This window comes from Manis javanica, chromosome 5 (genome assembly GCF_040802235.1).
Source record: "Manis javanica isolate MJ-LG chromosome 5, MJ_LKY, whole genome shotgun sequence".
In the NCBI taxonomy this organism is placed as follows: Eukaryota; Metazoa; Chordata; class Mammalia; order Pholidota; family Manidae; genus Manis; species Manis javanica.
The window spans coordinates 1,188,366-1,209,057 of record NC_133160.1 but is presented as its reverse complement, the minus strand read 5'-3'; the positions used below and the strand labels follow the sequence as shown (position 1 = coordinate 1,209,057).

The 20,692-nt window shown below is 57.9% G+C and overlaps 1 long non-coding RNA gene across 1 annotated transcript; it reads right to left on the bottom strand.

Moving 5' to 3' along the window:
* Positions 1-203: 203 nt before the first annotated feature.
* LOC140849738 (uncharacterized) lies at positions 204-10,161 on the bottom strand. Its single transcript, XR_012131910.1, has 3 exons — positions 9,344-10,161; positions 8,602-8,723; positions 204-1,569 (listed from the first exon to the last, which is right to left on the bottom strand). It is a non-coding gene; the product is annotated as an uncharacterized lncRNA (long non-coding RNA).
* Positions 10,162-20,692: the final 10,531 nt, after the last annotated feature.

The window sequence follows — 20,692 nt, the reverse complement described above, 5'->3', positions numbered from 1 at the left end:
CTAGCTGACCAGTGGGTGTGGGCAGGTGCACGTTGGTGTTTGGCAGTTTGCAGGGAGGGTGGAGACCCATGGAGGGAAGCCCCCAGCCAGGATGAAGATGGAGTGTTATCAACAGCTGCTGTGGAGGAGGAGATGAGGTGGGGTCCCCTGCTGTGGGCCCCGGGTGGGGGGTGGGGGGGCCACAGGACGGGGTGGGACAGACCCTGAGGGATAAGGGTGGACCCCAAGAGCGGGTAGACCCTCCCCTGGGAGAGAGGGAGCAGGGCATGTGGGGTGGGGACTACAGGGAAGAAGCCCACGGAATCTGAGGACCAGGGCTACGTGGGGGCTCTGCCCTGCGAAGGTGACAGCCGCCCCCCAGGGTCCAGGTGGTGTCCTGGCGAACGAGAGCTGTACCGACATGCGCTCCCCTGAGAAGCACTGGGAACAGGGTATGACCTGGCCGGTGCCCTTCAAAGGTCGCTGTAGTGGAGACTGGACAAAGGGGTCAGGCAGGTGGAAGCAGGGCGATGGGGTGGGGACGGAGATGGAGAGAAGTCAACGGCTGCCGGGTATCTGGGCACCGAGCGGCACGTGCACCCACCACTTCCCAGCTGGTCACTCGCTGTGTCGGCCTGTGGTTGGTGCGTCACGAACACCCTGTGGTTCTTGTTCTCATTCTGGGTCTGCAGGTTGGTTGGTTTTGGGCTGATCCCCGCTGTGGGTTGGGTTCAGCTGTATTCGCCACTTCCTTCTTCAGGGACCAGCAGGGACGGCCCCTCTGGTGGTGATGGCGGATGGGCAGGGAAACAAGGCACAAGGCCACCACGCACAGTTCAGGTCCTGCTTGTGTCGTGCTCGCCGAGATCCCACTGGCCAGTCCAATCAAGGGAGGAGGAAGGATGCTCCGCCCACTGTGAGGTCCCCTGGGAAGAGTGGGATTATAGTGCTGCCCCTGGGGACAGGGACTCAGCCCCGCAAGGGCCTCAGACCAGGAAGGCAAATGCTTTGCAGGGGAGCGACCAGCACAGGTGTCGCAGTGCGGTCAAAAGGAAATGCTTCCCAAAGGTGGGCTATCAGTATCAGACCATTGTAGGGGCGGGAGTTGGGGGAGTGTCCACCAGGGAAATCAGTCATTCTAAAAGGCCGCTTTCCGCCAGGCACGTCCTGTGCCAGCACAAACCTGGGTCAGATGAACTAAGAAATGTGTAGTGACAGTGACCAAGCCTTCAACCCTCCCCAGGTTGTTTGTGTGGAAGAATGGGAGGGTGGCAGTGTCCAGCTGATGGGCCTTGGTGGACCGCTGCCCTGCTTCCTCCCTGACGGGCCATAAGGTCTGCCGAGGTGTTTAGGAGCAGAGCAGAGCCTGCATGCGGAGCAAATGCGTGTCACAGTGCCCTCCCGCGGTCCCTGCCGGGCCAGGCCCGCAGCCCCGGGCACATGACAGCGATCAGGGTGATGCTGACATGAGATTGCTTTCCGGGAAAACCGCTGATGCGTGGCACGCTCTGGCACAGAGAGAGCTGCAGGGCGAGGGCCTCCCGGATCCATACAGCACATGATGGCTCCGGCTTCAATCGATTTTCAGCCCTTGAAACGAAAATAGTGTTGATTTATGAAACTTTGCAAGTCCATTGTCTTCTATGCGGCCCAGCATTGCAAGCAATGACATCCTCCTGGCACAGGGGCGGCTTTGAACGGTCCAATCCCACCCTCCTGGGCACCCCCCAACCCCCTGAATGCTGACCTCCAAATACGACCAAAGAAGCCCAGGGCCTGTGTCTCCCGCCGAGCCCAGCTAGGCCCGCACCTGCTGCGTTAAGAGGGACGCTGTCTCCGTGCTCTCCGCCGCCTCCACGTGCTCACCTCTCTGAGGCCTGGCCTGTGCACCCTGGGTTCAGCAGTGGCTCTGGGACTGACCACAGCCTCAGGAGGTGGCTGCCCAGGACATGGAAGGTGATGGATTAAGGGAAACCAACTCTTTTCAGCCACTGAGCAGGGGCAAACGGGTTTGTATTGGGGGGGGGGGGTTGATGAAATACCAATTTCCACCCATTTTAAAACCATATCATTACATTCCATCTGCAGTTCATGCCCCTCTGCTAATTATTCAAATAAGCTATTCAAAGCAAAGTCTAGAAGCCTTATGTCACCAAACACATTAAATAGTGGGAATGTAGATGAATTACCGTATTGCTTTGGGATAGTGGGGCCTTTCTAATCACCACAAAGGAAAAGATTGATGTATTTGACTACATGAAAATTTAAAGCATCTATATGGTCAAAAATATCATAAATCAAAATTAAAAACAAATGGAAAACAGGAGAAAGTGTCTCAATATATATGACAAATACTTAATTGCATTCTCAAAAAGAAATATGTATTTAAAGGACAAGCACAGCCCTCGAAAAATGGGCAAAAGACTTGAACAGGCATTTCACAAACCGCGTCACGGGCATATGCTGTGACAAATGCTCGACTTCACTGGGACCGAATAAGTACAGTGAATGTATTGATGACATCCAATTTCTCTTCTGTCAAACTGGCAAACTGTGTTTTAAGCCATAAAACTGATTCTGGACAAAGAACAGAGAAAAGATGCATCCCCTGCCAGGCGGGTAGAAGTCCAGATGGGCAGGTCTTCTCTGGAGGATGGGGAGAAGGGACAATGGGGTGTGTTTGGCACAAGGGACCAAAATCCCAATAAACATAGAAATATGCCGTAAGGAAATTAGTTGCTGCATGATTTGCATGCAAGAGTAGTTATGATATATAATATCCATATATATAATATCCAAATCTGGAAACAATTAACAGAAGTTAAATAAATTATGGCAGAATGGTGTGCAGCTGAGAATGCTGCAGATGACAGCGACGTGGAACGGTGTCCATGGTATACTAAGAGGAATGAAGGGGTCACACAGACGGTGCACGTCACCTGTGTGCTGTTTTATAATTAAATAGATGGCCAAGGGCACGTGGACCCTGGTCACCCCTGCAGATGTTCTCAGGAGACCAAGGGACCTTCACAAACTTTCTTGCTGCAAATCAGAAGAAATTACAACATAAGCTGGTCCGTTTCTGAGTTCACATGCTGACTCATCACTTTCTGCTATTGATTTTGTTCTACAAATCACATTCGATGGAGTTCTTTGGAGTCATAATGCAAAGAGGCGCGCACTGGAGCTGGACCACAAACAGGCGCGGACGGCCACCCCTTCCTCTCCGCGGCGCCGAGCAGGCAGGTCACTTACTGTAACAGCGGAGGAGGCGGCGGAGGGCAGGGCTACTGTCCCGATATCTCTGCTCTTAAAACTGATCTTGGAAAAGGTGCTGTGTGTGGAGCAGTGAATGGGCACAGCCCCTCCAACGTGAGGAGTGATTGTGTGCCTGAGAACCAGTCCTGCCTGGCCTTGAGTCTTGGCTCCACATTCACGCACACTTTTATCCTGTTGCCTGCCGCACAGACGAGTTACAGTAGGCCAAAACCTACTTTGGAGGCATTCGACAAATACCTGTGGTTACTGTTGATGTTGGTGTTAGTCTACTTATTCAACCATGACACAACCTCTCTCCAAAGGAATTTTGGCTTGATGTGGATTATAAAAATCCAGTTAAGGCAAAGGCATCCCGTGCGCAGTTCTGCTGCTCCCAACCCCCATCAGGACGCACATGGTTCGTGCACCCACGTCACCAGTGTTCACAAGAGCCCAGATGCCCGTGAACAATGTGATGAGTACATTGTTGTGTGTTTGTACAATGGCATATGGCCATGTAAAGAAACGGGCTCCAACTGTGTGCAACCACCCAGATGAACCGTGCAGACATCATGTGGCATGAAGAGGCCAGACACGCAGCATGAACACTGAACGATTCCATTTTGATAGAGTGCAAAACAGCCAAGCTGGAAAACAGGGTGGCAGTTTCTCAAAAAATCAAACATAGACTCGCCATATGATCGAGCTATTCCACTTGTGGATATAAACCCAAAGGATTGAAAGCAGGGTCTCAAAGCGATATTGGCACACCCACGTCACCAAAGCGTGATTCACGACAGCCAGAATGTGGAAGCAGCCCCAGGGCCCGCTGACAGACGAACAGATAAACAGAATGTGGTCTAGTCATTCGATGGAATATTACTCAGCCTTAAAAAGGAAGGAAACTCTGACATGCGCCCCAGCACGGATGAACCTTGGAGACATAACACTAAGTAGCCCAAAGGACAAATGCTGTCTGACCTTCACACTCGCAAGGTCGCTCTCTCTGCAGGGCAACCGGTCGGTGCATGGCGTCAGAGGCTCTGGAGTTCAGCACCGCGCCGGGCCGGCAGCAAGCCAGATGCCTCCAGGCTTCCGGCAGCGCCTTAGCTCCAGTCCCTGGGCCCTGACCAGGTGCTGCCCCTCCGCTTGCTGGCCTGTCCACCACTCCGTTCCCGCTGACAGCAGCAAAGCCCCTGTCCTGTGGCCACCGGAGGGTCAGGGCAGGACCCTTCTCCGATGGAGCAGAGTCGTCTCGGAGCACAAGCTCCCTGGCAGCGAGAGCAGCAGACACGTCTCCAGGGATCCCATAGACTTAGCCAAAAGAGAAGGAAAGAGCTGAGAACTGGGAGCCGGCCTGACCATGGGGGTGAACCTCAGAGCACCAGGCTGTGAGAAGGAAGCCGGACACAGAGGCACATGGTGTGAGACGCCTTTCCTAGGAAACGTCCAGAAAAGGCACCACAGAGACAAGGCAAGTTTGCTGGATGGGGAAGGGGAGTGGCTGCTACTGGGCATGGGGACGCCCCAGGGGGATGTGACGTCCAAGGCCTGCACAGATTTGACAGTCACACACCATGGATGTGCCAAGTGCCACTGAGTCGTCTTCCCAGTGGCCAGCTGTCTGTGGGTGAGTGCCCGTGGGAGTGGGGGCTGTGGGGCCAGCTCTGACGGGGAGTCAGGTGGGGACCCTGACCCAGTTTCTTCAACCAAAACTGGTGCAAGGAGAAAAGGGCAGAGGGTGTGTGGTGAGCACACCTGGCATGAGATGGCCCAGAAGGGGCAGCTGGGCTCAGAGCCGGCCTTCAGGGGCCCCTGGGCGTGACCACGAGAAACCCCAGCCTCAGAGCCTGGGCGAAACTACTGGTCATGCAGATGCTAGAAATCTGGGATTTGCTTCCGAGTGATTTGGGTGGGGCTGGGGGGAGGTGGGGCAGATGGGGACCAACTCTGGCACCCGGCCATGGGCACCGTGGGCACCTTGCTCTCTTCTCTGTGCCTTTTAAGTATTTAAACTTTTCCAAGAGAAAGAGTTGTCACATAAGAAAAGCGGACAGAACACTGGCCACGCCAGGAGGCCCCCTGGTCTGGGGGACCCTTCTCCGCAGGGCTCCACACAGGCCTGCCCGAGGTCAGCGGGGATTCAGGGGGCTCCTCCCAGCTGTAACTCCCAATGCTGGCCATGATCTTAGATTTTTGACAGTAAGATGGATAAAGGAACATGCAGGTGACTGCACACCCTGCCAGGCACTGAGGTGGGCCGCCCGGGTCAGTGTCCCACTGTGGGCGACCTTACACTCAGGCCCAGGCCGTGCCTGGGCCCGGGACGCCCGTCCCAGCTGCTGGGAGAACCGTCGTAAAGCCGTGTTCCTTCTCATTTGTCTAGTGTCTGATGCCGCCCATGCTCAGCAGCCCTGCAGGCACCTCCGGGTTCACAGGATGGGGTGGCCTCCAGGGAGACAAAAGGACGCGGGCTGAGGATACCATGGCAGGAACCGAGCTGGGGCAGACCGAGGGCACGGGCACAATGTCCCACACCAGAACTTTCCACTGGCTCTGGCTGTGACTGCGGACTCCGCGCGGCTCCAGCCCTGGGAGGGTCCTGCATCCCCCGCCCTGCCAGCTGTGGCCCCACATCCCAGGCGTACTTTTCCACTGCGGGCCTTGTGGGGAAGGCAAGGAACAGCGCGTCACATGGCCACTTCCTGCTGCAGCCCACTTGGTCCAGCGCCTGCGGCTGAGAGCCTGGCTGATAGGCCACTGCACCCCCGGCTGTCTCTCCATCAGTCCCCTCGGCACTGGGGGCCAGGGGCGTGTGGGCCACTTCACAGAAGGGCAGACAGACGACCGAGCCTGCCAGCCCCACCCCCCTGCCCGCCCTGCCACTGGGTGCCCGCACAAGGTGGCGGAGTTTCCCAAAGACAGAGTTATGGCTTGTCAAGCCTTCCCTTGGGCCTCTGACAGTCACTGTGAAACCCCGGTGACCCCCACACGACCTACCATTTCCTGAGCACAGAAGCACAGGCTGAGTGACTCTGGGATCTCGGTGCCCCAGGAAGTGGCCTGGATGTGAGGGCGACATGGCCAAGAGCAGGAGGGAACCAGCAAGGTCGCTTCCATGAGGGCTCTGAGCCCCCTGCAGGGGGACCACCTGTCCCGAAGCCTGGCCCTCTTGCCCTGTCCCCGTGGAAGCCTGGCCACCTCAATAGGGGGGTGCTGGGGGTCACCAGGGACTGCAAAGGGGGCTCAGTGGGTGTCTGCGCTGTGCCCACGTGTCCTGGCAGCACAGGCCTGTGCCTGGCTGGGGTTCACTCCAGGACTTTGAAGAAAGGCCCCCAGGCACCACCTCTCACCAAGGATGGGAGGGTGGTCTTCTCACCCACTCCCATGGGGCTGCACACCCACTCACACACCCAGACATAGTCACACAGAGAGAGAGACACCCACAGACACCCAGACACACACACAGGGACACCCACAGACACCCAGACACACACACTCACACAGACACACACACAGGGACACCCACAGACATCCAGACACACACACTCACACAGACACACACACAGGGACACCCACAGACATCCAGACACACACACTCACACAGACAAACACACACAGGGACACCCACAGACACAAAGCGGACACACAGAGACAGAGACACAGACATACAGACACACACACATACAGACACAGGTGCACACACACGCAGACACACACGCACATGCATGCTCTCCCTGGAGTGCGGGCCCCTGTCCCCCAGTGCCAAGCTCTGTGACCTGGGGTCCCCCTTTCAGGTTCCTTAGTTGGTGCATTGAAACAACCAGGCTTTGAGTCGGGTTTTTTTATACTTGAGCACATATAGAACAGCACAGTCCAATGAAAGTATAATGGAGCCACATATGGAATTTTACATGAAATGGGTAAAATTAATTTTAATAACATGCTTTATTTAATCTAATATAGCCAAAAACAGTCACTCCAGCGTGTCATCAATATAAGGAATTACTGATGAGATATTTTACTTTCCTTTTTTCTACTAAGTGTTCAAAATCCAGTGTGTGTGTACACTTACAGTGCACCTCAATTCAGACACTAAATTTTTATCTGAAATTTATTGTACTTAAGTTCCATAAAACATACAGTCCAGGAAGAACACTCATTTACCTAAGTTGTTCCAAACATAGTTAAAAGTTTTCAGTAATCAAACTGAGTATCAGTTTAAAATGTTAAATTTAACTTAAAGTCCAATTAAAATGCTCCAAGGCTGCCTTGGAGCATTTTATGGGACTTGGGTTTCAAAGTCTCCAGCCCCTGCCTACAGGCAGCCCACCTGGGTTAACAGCCATGAGATGCTGTTATCAGTATTCTGAGAGACAGGCAAGGACTCTGCCCTCAAAGATCTATACTGATGGACATCAGAAGGACCCAAGAAGTCCAGCAATGAGAGGCTATCTCCCCCAAACCTGCCCTGGGTTTTCCTTCTCCCAGAACCTGGTGATATCCTGGCAACCCAGAGCTCGGCTTTCCCTCCTTCACCTCTTCTGCTCCCACCGCAGAGGCCAGCTGGGGTGGCCAGGCCCTGCCCCAGGCCCCTGCCCCAGGCCCCTGTCCCAGGCCCCTACCCCAGGCCCCACCCCAGGCCCTACCCCAGACCCCTACCTCAGGCCCCTACCCCAGGCCCCTACCGCAGGCCCCTACCCCAGGCCCCACCCCAGGCCCTACCTCAGGCCCTACCCCAGGCCCTACCCTAGGTCCCTACCCCAGGCCCCTGCCCCAGGCCCTGCCCCAGGCCCCACCCCAGGCCCTACCCCAGGCCCCTACCTCAGGCCCCTACCCCAGGCACTACCCCAGGCCCCTACCTCAGGCCCCTACCTCAGGCCCTGCCCCAGGCCCCTACCTCAGGCCCTACCCCAGGCCCCCACCCCACGCCCCTACCCCAGGCCCCTACCCCAGGCCCCTGTCCCAGGCCCCTACCCCAGGCCCCTGTCCCAGGCCCCTACCTCAGGCCCCTACCTCAGGCCCCTACCCCAGGCCCCTGTCCCAGGCCCCTACCCCAGGCCCCTGTCCCAGGCCCCTACCTCAGGCCCCTACCCCAGGCCCCACCCCAGGCCCCTACCCCAGGCCCCTACCTCAGGCCCTGCCCCAGGCCCTACCCCAGGCCCTACCCCAGGCCCCGCCCCAGGCCCCTACCTCAGGCCCCTACCCCAGGCCCCTACCCCAGGCCCCTGTCCCAGGCCCCTACCTCAGGCCCCTACCCCAGGCCCCACCCCAGGCCCTACCCCAGGCCCCTACCTCAGGCCCTGCCCTAGGCCCCTGCCCCAGGCCCTATGCCAGGCCCTTGCCTGGGCAGTGCCTACTCACCCTCAGGCCCAGGTGAGGTCAGGTCTGTGGAGCATGAGCACGTGGCACACCACATGGTGGCCATGACTGCAGGTGGATCGTGGCTGTGGCCCAACGGCATCTGCAGTTCCGGGGAGGACTGTCTGGCGTCGCCCTCCACCATGTCCGCAGCACCAGAATGAGCAGTTCAAGAAACATGTGGAGGGAAGATGAGTCAGTGGACAGAAATGCTGGCAGAAGCTCTGAACCCCCTGCCCCGGGACTGCAACTGTCACCTCTGGAGAATGTGGGCACCACAGAGCTGAAGGCAAGGGGAGGAGCTGACTGGCGGGCACTGGGCCCCCACACCCCACCTGGGGGCCCTCAGCACGTGGTGGCAGGGCCCCTGGCTCTCCGGGGCTGCATCTGTGGACTGACTGACATGTCTTCCCTCTGCTTGTCCAAGGGTCTCCCGGGCCGTTTACTTGGTCATCCCAGTGTGTGTGAGGCCTTTCGAATGTCAGGACTGCATGGGCATCAGGGCAGCACTTGGGGACAGAGGCAGATGTGTCCCCTGCCAGCAGGCCCTCAGTGACTAGGAGCCCTCAGGCAGTCCCACCCCGGAGGGGACCCGCGAGACCCCATGGTGGGAAGGCTGCCAGGCCATGGAGTAGAGAGCCCTCGGGGCACAGATGCAGCTGGCAGGTTCCACAGGCCCTCTGGGGTGGGGGCCAGTGGGCCCCACACGTCCTAACCCCTGAAATTTGAAAATAGGTCACCTCACCTGGCCAAGGGGTTTGACCCTTGAGATGGGAGCTGACCGCAGATGACCTGGGACCCATGTAACCTTGAGGTTTCTGAGAAGAGGTGCAGTGATGGATCAGACGTCAGGGTGATGTGAAGGGGCCATGAGACAGGAATACAGTGGGAGCTGGACAGGCCAGGACTGGATTCTTCCTGCAGCCACAGAAGGAACTCCATCCTGCAGCCACCAGGGCCCTGAGCTGCAGCGGTGAGCAGGTGGTGTTCTCCCTGGGCCTGCGGCTGCTGGGATCTCACACCGCCTTCTGGGAATAATGCAGGTCCACCTCCCCTGGGAGCCGCTGGGCAGGTGGGAGCCCAGTGAGCCCGGACCCCCTGTGCCGGGGCTCCCAGCCTCGCCGAGGCTCACGGCAGCTGCATTCCTGCTCTAGTGATTTAAGTGATCCTTAACCCACTCTCTGTATTTACCTGGCTTGCAGGTGCTTTGAAAGTTGTTTACCGAGGGAGGCCTGCGGGAGGGGTCTGGCCTGCACACACATTAGTCATTTCAGGCAGGTCGGGGTTCACGGTGCTTTCTAGAAGGATCCCATGTGCCTCTGAACACACAGCTTGGGTCTGTAGCTGCCACAAAGGGCTGAGACCCCCTTTGTCACAGACTGGCTTGTGCCCTCAAGGACTGCCCGGGACACAGGTTTCCTGGCTGCCAGGAAATCAGGGAAGTGGTTCTAGTAAAACCTCCCTGGAGCCAGCGTTGCTCTTCACAAGCCGAGACCAACAGGGAAATTTCTCTCTCAAAGTGCCCCAGGGCAGAAAATTCCCTTGGTTCCTGGCCTGGTAATTTTCCAGAGCTGAAACTTTCCTCTCAAGGGCAGGAAGGATGTTCAGTCACTGAAGCTCAACCAGAAACATTTTCTCCCCGGCAGAAGTCACAGCCACCGGAGCAGAAGCCGGGACGTGACTCAGCAGCTGAAGGGGAGCAGGCAGCAGGGGGTGGAGGCGGCTCTGGGGCCGGGAGGGCGCCCGGGCCCTCCCAGGGTGCACCAGAGCCTAGCGGGCTGGGGAATAAGGGCCCCCAGAGGCGACTGGTTTCTGGCTGGCTTCCTCCTGTTGGGGGAACGGGTATGAGGATCCGCAGGCTCCTGATGGCCCTGGGCATCAGGACCCCATGCACCGTGCGGACGGACAGTGGCTGTCAGTGTGGTGGATGCTGCCGGGCTCCCCCCAAATGGACCCTGAACAAGAACAAAGGAACACGAGGTCCAGTGCTAAGCTGAGCCTGTGCCCGGTGGTCCTCGGGGCATGTGGCAGGAGGTCACCGGGTGGGAGAGCCCACGTGGCAAGTGACAGTGTCAGGTTCAGGCGGGAGCACTCAGGACCCACGCACAGCTCGCCTGCACCTGCTCCACGACCCTGGAGCTGACGACGTCCAGCCTGTCCAGCACCCACAGGGGCCTGCCCGGGATGGGGACCTGCTCTTACGGGAGCGCGACTAGGTCTGCACCAGCAGCACATGTCACACCCAGGCTCAGCCCCAGAAGAGCTGCTGCCTCAGTCTCCTCTTCCAGGCCACTTCCAGGCAATCCAGTATTTGCATGTTTTTAAGGGAAGTTGCTAATTATTATCTAACTATGTCACCTCAGGAAAGGGAAATGCCCATCCAAACCACACGGTTGCCGGAAAAGAGCAGTTGAACCAGAATGTGGTGCTGGGCGGACGCAGCAAGACCTGCGGTCCAGACAGAGGGAGGCAGCGACGCAGGCTGGGTCCCCACGGCCCCCCCACGGCACGTCACCAGTCTGAGAGCCCACAGGGACCACAGGGTTAGCAGCGCCCAGCCACGTGCTTCTGGAATCACCCACCTCTGCCTTCCTCCCCAGAAGTGGGGGTAAGACAACCCAAACGCAGACCCCCACTTGGCAACCCCAGTTCCCCCTGTAAACCGTCTCCTTGTTCCCAGGTAACTGCCTGTGGGTAAAGCAGAGGCTTAGAAAGAGCACTTCAGCAACTCGAACCCCAGTCGGGCCACCGTGTGGGATGGTGAGGGGCAGCAGGCCGGAGCCCCGTCCCCGCGAGGCAGTGACCGGGGGTGGGGGGGGGCGGGTGGCGAGCGTTTCCTTGATAGCTGTCGCCACAGGAGCTCTGCTCCACTCCGCACAATGAGTCCACGCCGTTTTCATCTTTCTGTTTATAATTTAGCACTGCCCAGGCCCAGACAGAACAAAACGCAGCCGGGGAAAGCCGGTCCTAGGCAGGCTCTTCCTGCCACCAGCCGCAGGGCCCCAGACACCAGCTGCTGGAGGGCTGTTTCCTGGTTGGGCCTGGCCCTGCTGAGGGTGTGGTGGCACCCAAAAGCCGTGCCAAGGAGGGAGAAGGAGGCTGTGCTCCGCCCGGGCAATGGGTTGAGACACGGGACTGTGAAGTGGGTGCTGAGAAGGGATGAGGGCGCTGTATCTCTGTGACACGGAACACCTCACCTGTAAGGGGCGGGCACTGGTCACTGGCCTGGCCGGATCCTTCCTGTCCACTTGGCTTCCATCCAGAGCCGCTCCCCCCACGTCTCACGGATGACCTCTCTCTGCGCCCACCAAGTCCACGCCAAGGGTGAGTCTTGGGCCCCGCCTCCCAAACAGCTCTCCAAGCCCCGGTCTCCTCCCTGACCCCCGTCTCCTCCTGCCTGATCTCCTTGTGTCTGTTCTGGTCCCCGGCCCCCACCAGTCTGACTCCATACTGTCACATCTCCCAAGAACAGAGGTCAAATCATGTCACGATGCAGTCAAGACGTCTCAATGGCTCTCCATTGGTCTCCAGATAAAGTGCAGGTTATTTACCACGTGCTGGGAGGGGGGAGACCTCCACGCATCCTCATCCCCGTTGTCCTCACTGCCACTGCCACCGTCACCACTGTAGTTTGTCTACAAAGCAAGGGAGATTCTCCCTAGACCTGGGCCCAGGACACAGGGCCTCCCCTGGCAGTGCTTCCGTCCCTGTAAGCCCTGGACGGAAGGAAATTAACATGTCCCAGCCCATGTGGAGACATAATTAATGAAGGCTATAAGGAAAATATTTATTGACACTTGGGGTTTTTCCATTTCTCTGATCTGAGGCAGTCGACTGTGAGTCACTCGAAGTTGAGTTAACCAGCTGGACAGCCCAGTGTCGCCCAGCCAGGCAGAACCCCACCCAGGTCCTTCAGCCTGAATAATACCCCGTCGTGGATATACCCATTTTGTTCAGCCATTTTTCCACTGAGGGGCGTGGCTATGGTGAACACTGCTGCTGAGAACATGGATGGGCAAATATTTTTTCAGGTCCTTGCTTTCAATTCTTTTGGAGATACACCCAGAAGTGGAGTTGCCGGGTCATACGGTGACCCTGCTTTTTGTTCTCTGAGGAACCCCTGAACTGTTTCGCCCAGTGGCTGGGCTGGGCTGTTTTGCGTTCCCGCCAGCAGTCCACACTGGCGTACTTTTAAGGAGCCCCCAGACCCCACCATGCAGGAGGGGGTGAGTGTGCTCTTGAGAAGGGCATGCACAGTGCCCTGGAAGACAAAGTCCTGGCTGAGATGAACAGTGCTGAGCAGCTCCGGTCCTCACGGGAGCTGGGGTCCCTTGTCACCTGCCAACACAAGAGACAACATTCGGTGACAGCAGGAGGGAAAGAAAGAGCCAGGACTCCACCCTGGCAGGAGGGCTGACTCCTAGCACACCAGAGGCAGCGAGGAGAGGGCACTCCTCCATGACCAGTTGAGCCCGAGGGCCGTCCAGCCCAGGCCCAGGGCACCTGTGGGCAGAGGTCAGCCTTTCTGGTCTCTTTCCTAATGGATGCAGCTCCCAGGGTGTCGCTTGATTCTCTTCCCAAATTATTCTCCGGGATGTGTGGCTGGGCTGCCATGCCTGCTGGGGCAGCCCCCTCTCCTGGGAGTTCACCCCCCATGACAGAAGCTGTCGGGGCCTCCCACAGGGGAGGGGCCAGGGAGGGGTGCCAAGGAACGGGACAGAAAGCCTGGTGGGGGAGGAGGCCCACGGGCAGCACAGGGAAGATAAGGGGATGTGAGGACCTCCTGGACCCGTGGAGGATGGGGGTCCTGGCCAAGGGCCTGGGGTCTCCTGGGAACCCTGGTGATAGAGTGCTGGGGAGGGTCCTGACATGATGGTGCACAAGGTGAGGAAAAAGCCTTTATTTTGTTCTACTGGCTGGACAGAATTTCAGATTCTTTCTGAAATGCTAAGGCGCTCAGGGGGTTGTCTGTGGGGACAAGCGTGGCCTCCTGGAGCTGACATCTGGGGAGGCAGACACGGCACAGATACACAGACCCATCCAGGGGACCAGCGGGGACAGCAGCAGGCGGAGGTGACAGGAGCGTGGCCTTCGGAGGGCCAGGCGGGGGCTGGAGAACAGGAAAGGTGAGCAAGTCAGGAAATATTTCAAAATGTGGACAGAGAGGAAGATGGGGGCCCTCAGGTTCTCTCTTGGGCAGGTCATTGAGCAGGACAGGGATGCGGGTGGGGAGCAGGTGGTGTTCCGAGTAGGGGCTCTGAGCCATTCCGTGGGCTGGGGGGTAACTGGAGAGACCACAGGGCCCCCTCCCGGGGCAGAGCTGGGGCACACATGGCATGGACACAGGTTTGGGGCACATGAACAGAGGAAAGAGAGCCTGGGCCACAGTAAGTGGCCTGCAAGGCCAGGGGACAGAGGACACCTGCGAATAAGGCCTGGAGGGAGCCCCCAGGAGGACGGGCAGGTGGGCCTCAGCTGATTTAGCTGAGTGAATGGTGGGGTGGGAGGGGTGTGGCTGAGGGGGATCAGCTGGGGAGAGGGTGGAGGGGCCGGGGGAGAGGCTTCATCTTCAGAGGCACAGAGGGAAGCCATGGGGTTCCGGCCCAGCCCCAGACATCAGGGTGCCCAGGGTCAAAAGTGACCTCAGCTGGTCTGCTGGCCCAGCAGGGCATGTGCAAGCAGTGCCAGGGGATGCGGGCTGGCCACAGAGGGTCTGGCCGGCCAGGTTCCCACCCAGGTGGGAGGTGGGCCTCCAGGGAGGAGCTCGAGGGAGGCAGGGGGCCTCTGCAGGCCTTACCGAGGCCCCAAGGAGTCCGGGCCAGGCCTGCACCATGGACACCTCGGCCCTGCCAAGCCACAAGCCACCCCACTTCCTGCGATGGAACAAGCCATCTGGATCCGGAAATTAAGCCGACTCCTCAAATCCCCTCTGGGCCTCTGTGTTCCTGGGGCTTAATGGAACATTCAGGCCTCTTTGTGAGCCAGAAAATCACATTTGTACCTGGGATGGGGAAAAAGAAAATCATCCCAAGTGCAGGTGCCCAGCTCTGCAGGGCACTGGCCACAGGCTGCGTGGTCACTGTGAGTTTTAGAGGATCTCCTACCAGTAAGTGGGCTTAGATGCTGTCATTCACCTGTGAGAGCGCACCTGAGCATACCTGATCCCCTGGACCCACATGCCCAGGTCAGAGCAAGTTAACACAAGCTGGACAAAGTCCTGGTGGCTGCCAAGAATCTTTGGGACAAGACGGCACCCCTCTTTTCTGCCCAGGCTCTCACCTGGCTTCCTCCTGCAGGCCTTCCAAGGGGCCTCAGCCAGGCAGCTCTCCCCTCCCAGCCAATCAGCCCCTCTGAGTGGCCAGGCCCCGCTGTGTGCCTGCAGTGTCCACCCAACTCCAGTGGACGGCAGTGTGGCAGACGCCTGCCAGCGTCACCCACCATGGCCAGCCCAGAGCCGTCGCTGGCTCTCCTCTCAGCCGCCCCAGGGCCGTTCACACTCACAGCAGGACCACAGACACACAGACCTGCCAGGACCCTGGGGCAGCAGCCCCAGACATGTGGCACATCTCCCTCCCACCAGCCTCCCCACGTGGCTGAGAACGGCCACGGCAGCCGGCTGCCACCTTGTCCGGCTCCATCGCTGAGTCAGAAGGCCCCAGGGGTCAGTATCTCAGCTGGGAATTTGTCGTTTTCCAGGAGGGCAGGTGGCCCAGCAGCCTACCCCAGGAGAGGGGCTCTCAGACGCCTGCGGCTCGTCCAGGCTGAGCGGGGTTGTCCAGGGTGCCCGGCCATGGCTGCCTCTCTGAAGGAGGAAAAGGCCATGGGTGGTGGAGGGAGGGGATGATGGGCTCTGGCCCCTGGCTGAGTGGCCACCCTGGCCCAGCCAGCTCCATGTCCCCCTGAGCCAGTGGGTGTGGAGGGCAGGAAGGGGCTGTCCCAGGTAGCAGTTCTGGGACCGTGATGAGGCCATTCCGAAAAGAGGAGACGGTGGGGATCCACTCCAGACTGCAGATGCCCAGGACATCTCCCAGGGCTGGGAGGCTGAGGCAGCCCCTTGTGCTCATGTCTTGTGACTGTGTGTCCCCTCCTTCCTCCCTGCAGCGCCTCACCCAGGGCCTGGGGTGTCAGTTGCTAGGTGACCAGCTTGCCTGAAGGTTCTTCAGGGAGCAGGTAGCTTGGCGGGGGCTGGGGCAAGGCCTATAGCCTAGTGATTTGGCTTCCAGGATGGAGGAGAGGAAAGAGAGACGTGGTCCTGGAGGACTTCCTGGAGGAGGCAGGACCAAGTCAGCTGTGGAGGAAATACTCAGGAACAACAGACAAGTGCAAAGGCACAGGGTGGGGCTGCCTGTGGAGTGTTTGTGGTGCAAAGAGGGTCCTGGCTGAATGGGAGGGGTACCACTAGCACAACGGGTGGCTGGGGCCAGCAGCAGAGGGCCTGGGCAGGGAGCTGAGAGCCAGGTTGGTGGGTGAGTGCCAGCCCAGGCCGGTGGGAGACACAGGACAAGAACACTGAACTAGGGAGGGTCAGGGCCAGAGGGGCACCGGGGGGACCAGAGGCCGAGTGCAGGGTGGGCCCCCAGTCCCGCAAGGGGCAGAGGCTCCCTGCTCCCAGCATCCTCCTCCCCTCCCGGCCCTTAGCTCCTTTTTGTTCACTGTCATGCATAGCAGCTGGGCACTTGGCTCCTGGGGAGAAGGCAGGGTGTGAAGGGGGTGAAGATGGGGAGGGCAGGGCCTTGGCCGAAGGGGAAGGTCCTGCTCTCTCAGTTCGCTGAGGTTCCCCCAAAAATAAAATATGAAGAAATGCCCGGGCAGGGCTGCAAATAATTGTCAATAATTTGCATGCTTGCACTTAATGTTTTTAACATAAAAATACCCTCAATGCCATATGATTTTTCTAGTCACGGGACATTTACAGGATTCAGGGCTGATGCCCTGCATCCCAGGTGGATGGGCTGGCGTGAGAGCTGGGCGGAGGCTTGGCTGCCCCTCCTCAGGCCTTGTCAGGAGGCCCCAACTACAGGAGCGGCTGTGTTTGAAACAAACACAACAAGTCGCCTACTGTGAGGTCCCTCCGGAATGCCAGGCCTCTGCCGAGTGAACCTTCTGACCCACCTCCACCCCAGACGGGAAGGCAGGCACGGGGCAGGCCCAGGCAGTTCCCGGTGCCCTCTGGCCGGAAGAGACTTTGGCTTCTTTACAGAGGCCAAAGCAGAAAGACCACACAAGCACATCCACAGTGAAATTCAGGTGCTCCTCACAGGACGGTGCTGGACAGCCAAGGCCCAGTGTGTGCGAGGCTGGGCTCTGCCAGTGCCGGGAGCTGGCACACTGCCTGCAGCCCACGCTGATCCTGCCCTTCCTGGAACTTACGGGGCTCCATGCATTCAAATGGTGTCCTCAGAGCTCGGAGATGACCAGCCAGGCAAGCAAGTCCAGACATCGTCGTCTTTTTCTACCCAAAACCTAATCTCTAACAGGCTCTCTGGGTAATGACCAGTTAGTTGGTGGGTCCTAAAAAATAACGTGATACCCAATTTGCCTGCCCATCCTGAGCTGTTACCGGCAGAGGCAGGCAGGCCCAAGTGCCTGTGAATGAAGGCCTCTGTTCCCCCAGGTCCAGAGCTCCCCTCGCTGCCTCCAAGAACGGCAGCCCTCGCCAGCAGGTTCAACGCATGTGATTCCCGCGTGATTTATCTGTGCATCTGTAACCCCAGGAGAGTCTCCCTCATCCACCACGGTTTTGGAAGAATGCCCAGCACCCAGCAGTGGAATTATATTCCCCAGAAGCTGCTTTTAAAGGCAGCAGATGCTCTGAAGAAGACAAAGATGGAATTGAAACCGCATCTCCTAGGGGTCATCTTCCTGCAGGAGACTCACAATGAGGAATGTGACATCTTCTCAACAATTTGCAGCTCGCTGTCGCCCAGACCACCCAGTGGGTGTTTGTACAGAGCTGACCAGGGTCCTGGCCCAGCAAAGCCAGCATCTCAGGTCACATCAGAGCTTAGCAAAGTGATGCACAATGGAAACTGTCTGCCGCGAATGACGATGGCAGCTCACACGGAGGCTTCTGAATGTGTGTGCCCAATTCCCATTATGCAGTGGGAGAAGGGAGAAGACAGACCGGAGGGAGGAGTACTGAGGTCCAGGAAAGCAAATAAAGCACCTCAGGCAAAGTTCAGCCAGTGTCCATGGAGGGCTGCAGAGCCTCTGGCCACACCCTGCCCCAAAGGGGCTCTCCCCTCCCATGGTGGAACTATGAACACGAGGACAGAAAATGCTTTCAGCCTTTCAATGACGCTTGCTACCCAAGATCCTCCTGCTGGCCAGGCCTCCTTTCACTGGACAGTCTCGATCTTCCACGAGGCTCTGCTTTCTGGGGATTTTGGACAATGTGGGGCTGAGTCTTTTTCTGGGACTACTCTGACCTCATGCTTCTCTCCTTGGTAAGCCAGGTACCAACTGCCAGCTGTCACCCCACAGTTGACTTACCTTAATAATCATACCTCACATATCACAACAGCACAGGCCCTTACGCTCGATGGCTGAAGACAGAAAGCCGTGTTTTGCCTTGAGCCCCATCCCTTCAACCTTCAGCAAAACCCTCTTTCTCATGCAAAACAGGGAAATCATAACTTTAAATATTTTTTTAAAACTTTCTCCAGAGCCTCCACTGCACAGGCTAGACTTTGCTCCCATGTTTTCATAATTTCTGAGACTTGGTATCAATTATCATTAGGTTGAAAGGGCTGTCTTGGGACACCAAAAAGTGAAGAACAGACAGTTTCAAATGATTCCCCTAATACCTATGCAACATTCAGCAAAATAGAAATGGCCACAAAACATTACATTAACATAGGATTTTAGTGTTCTTCAAAAAAGCATTGCTAACTGAGCTAGGTCATTTTTAGACACTATGCCTAGTGTCCCATTTTCCAGACCAGGCCCCAGCCCGGGGCATCAAGGATCAGGGGGTGCTTCCAGTTTGGCAGTGACCTGTCTCGAGAGCCGCAGAAAGTCTCTCTCCCCACTGCTCTTCTTATCTTAGGAAGAGACACGCTTGTCCGGAAACGAGATGCCCACAACACCGGCTCAAGTCGGCCGAGAGGCGTATGTCAGCTTGCACACTTCAGTCCAAGGATGATGTGGAGAACAGCAACTGTAAGCATGTAAAGCACCTGTTCCGAGTCTCCTGGCGATGCCCCGACACGCACCAGCGCGCACCTGCAGGACTGCGGGGGAGCCGCCGGGCTTGGCTTCTCTCCTTTCCTTGTCAATCATTTCCTCTATAGACAAAACCCCGCCGGGACAGAACTTACTGAGTTCAGGATGTTCCAGGGCATTTTTCAGGCTGCCCTTGTTCTCAAAGGCTGCTGTGCTCTGTGAGTGACTTCCCCCAGGCCTCCTCCCTGCCCCTCCTAATTCCTCCACTGCAGGATGAAGTTGAGAGTGGGCTCCTGGGAGCAGGCCACAGCCCCATTCCCCGCGCCTGCGGCCGGGAGCCTGGACAGGCTCCGCAGTCTCCCCTGATGCCCCAAGGGCTGCATTGAATGTGGCATCAGGGCACGCAGGTAGGTGCTCTGAGGGAACCCTTGAGGTACCTGGGCACTGGGTTAGCCTCTGAGGACAAAAGGCCTGTATTTTGCATTAATATGCCTGAAATGTTTGCTCCCAATCTACCTTTCAAATTGTGCCTGTGGACAGTTCCTGAAGGAGGAATCTGCCAGAGACATAGTGATGGGTTTGGTGGGGCCAATGGGGAAGCATCATGAGACCAGGTTCCTCGGGGCCTCAGGGCCTGGGTTTCCCCAGGGCAGGTGAGGGTACTGGGGCGGGCAGGGTTGGGGGTGCGAGAGGGCCAGTGCCTGAACAAGACTGGGAACAACAGTGACTCACAGGGCGGGAGCCAGGTCCTCACCTCCGGGAAAATGTCTGTAGCAACAGCCCATCCTTCACACCTGTCTGACACTGGCCCCTGGCCTTTTCCAAAGAAGGGCGGGGAGGGTCTGAGGCTCGGTGCTCCCAGTAGGCAGTGACATTGGCTGGGGTTTAATACTAACCTCTGTTCTCTTCTATTTTTATGGTGGCCTCTCTGTGGTAATGACACGGATTTTCTTTTTAAAAATAAACCTGCTTTAGTAAGATACATCAATTGTTCAAAGGAATAACACTGTGTAAATAACAGTTTCAAGGAATAAAATCCAAAGTGAAGTTTGGAAACACTGAGTCTAGTCCTGTGTCTGACATTTGAAACGCTTTCACAGGGTCACCCTTGGAAGACGGCCCGGGTCTGTCACACCCCCACGATGGGGACCCCACCGCCCATCAAAGTCATCTCCAGGGGCTCTGCTGGGAAACGCCACTCCCAGGAGGCTCCACACCGAGGCCAGGTCTGCACAGCAGCCCTGGTCCCTCCTGGGGGGGTGGAGTCTGCGGGGCACGCACCTGTCTCCCAGACACAGCGGCCCCCTCATCCTCTCCATCTGGGAGCTGCAGTCGGTCGTTTATTTCCCTTAACCAGCAGGGCCGGGAATGGAGGCCAATATCCCAGAGGTAACCCCAGCTTCCAGAGGTGGCGGGCAGCACGGGGGATTCCCTGGCCCAGCCTCTGGGGGAAGCGCTGTCCATAAGTAACTGCGAATGCGGGCCCTCCCCGCAAGCCCCGCACCCCTCCCGGGGCTGCGCCTCCCGCAGGACGAGGCCCCCATCGCTGTGGCTCCCTGCGTGGGGCTCTCGAGGGTGCCCTCCCCGGCCTAGGGCCCCGCTTGCTCATCTCGTCCTTACTCGAACACACACGCGGCTGGCTTTTGCGGATTTCTTTTAAGTTAAATTCATTTTGTAGAAACTAAAGAGGTAAAACGTGTGGATGTTCATTGTGTTCAGCTGGACACGCGAGACCTCGGCGGCCCTTACGAGCCTTCCCCTGCGGACCTCGCCCTGTTCCGCCCCACCTGCTGCTCCCAACGGCCCTCTGAGCACGCGGTATCGTCACCCCATGTCACAGACGAGGAAACGGAGGCTCGCCCCGCGGCCCCGCGCCCCGCCCGCCGCTGTCACTCCGGGGCCGGGCCCACCGCGGGCGCAGCCAATGGCC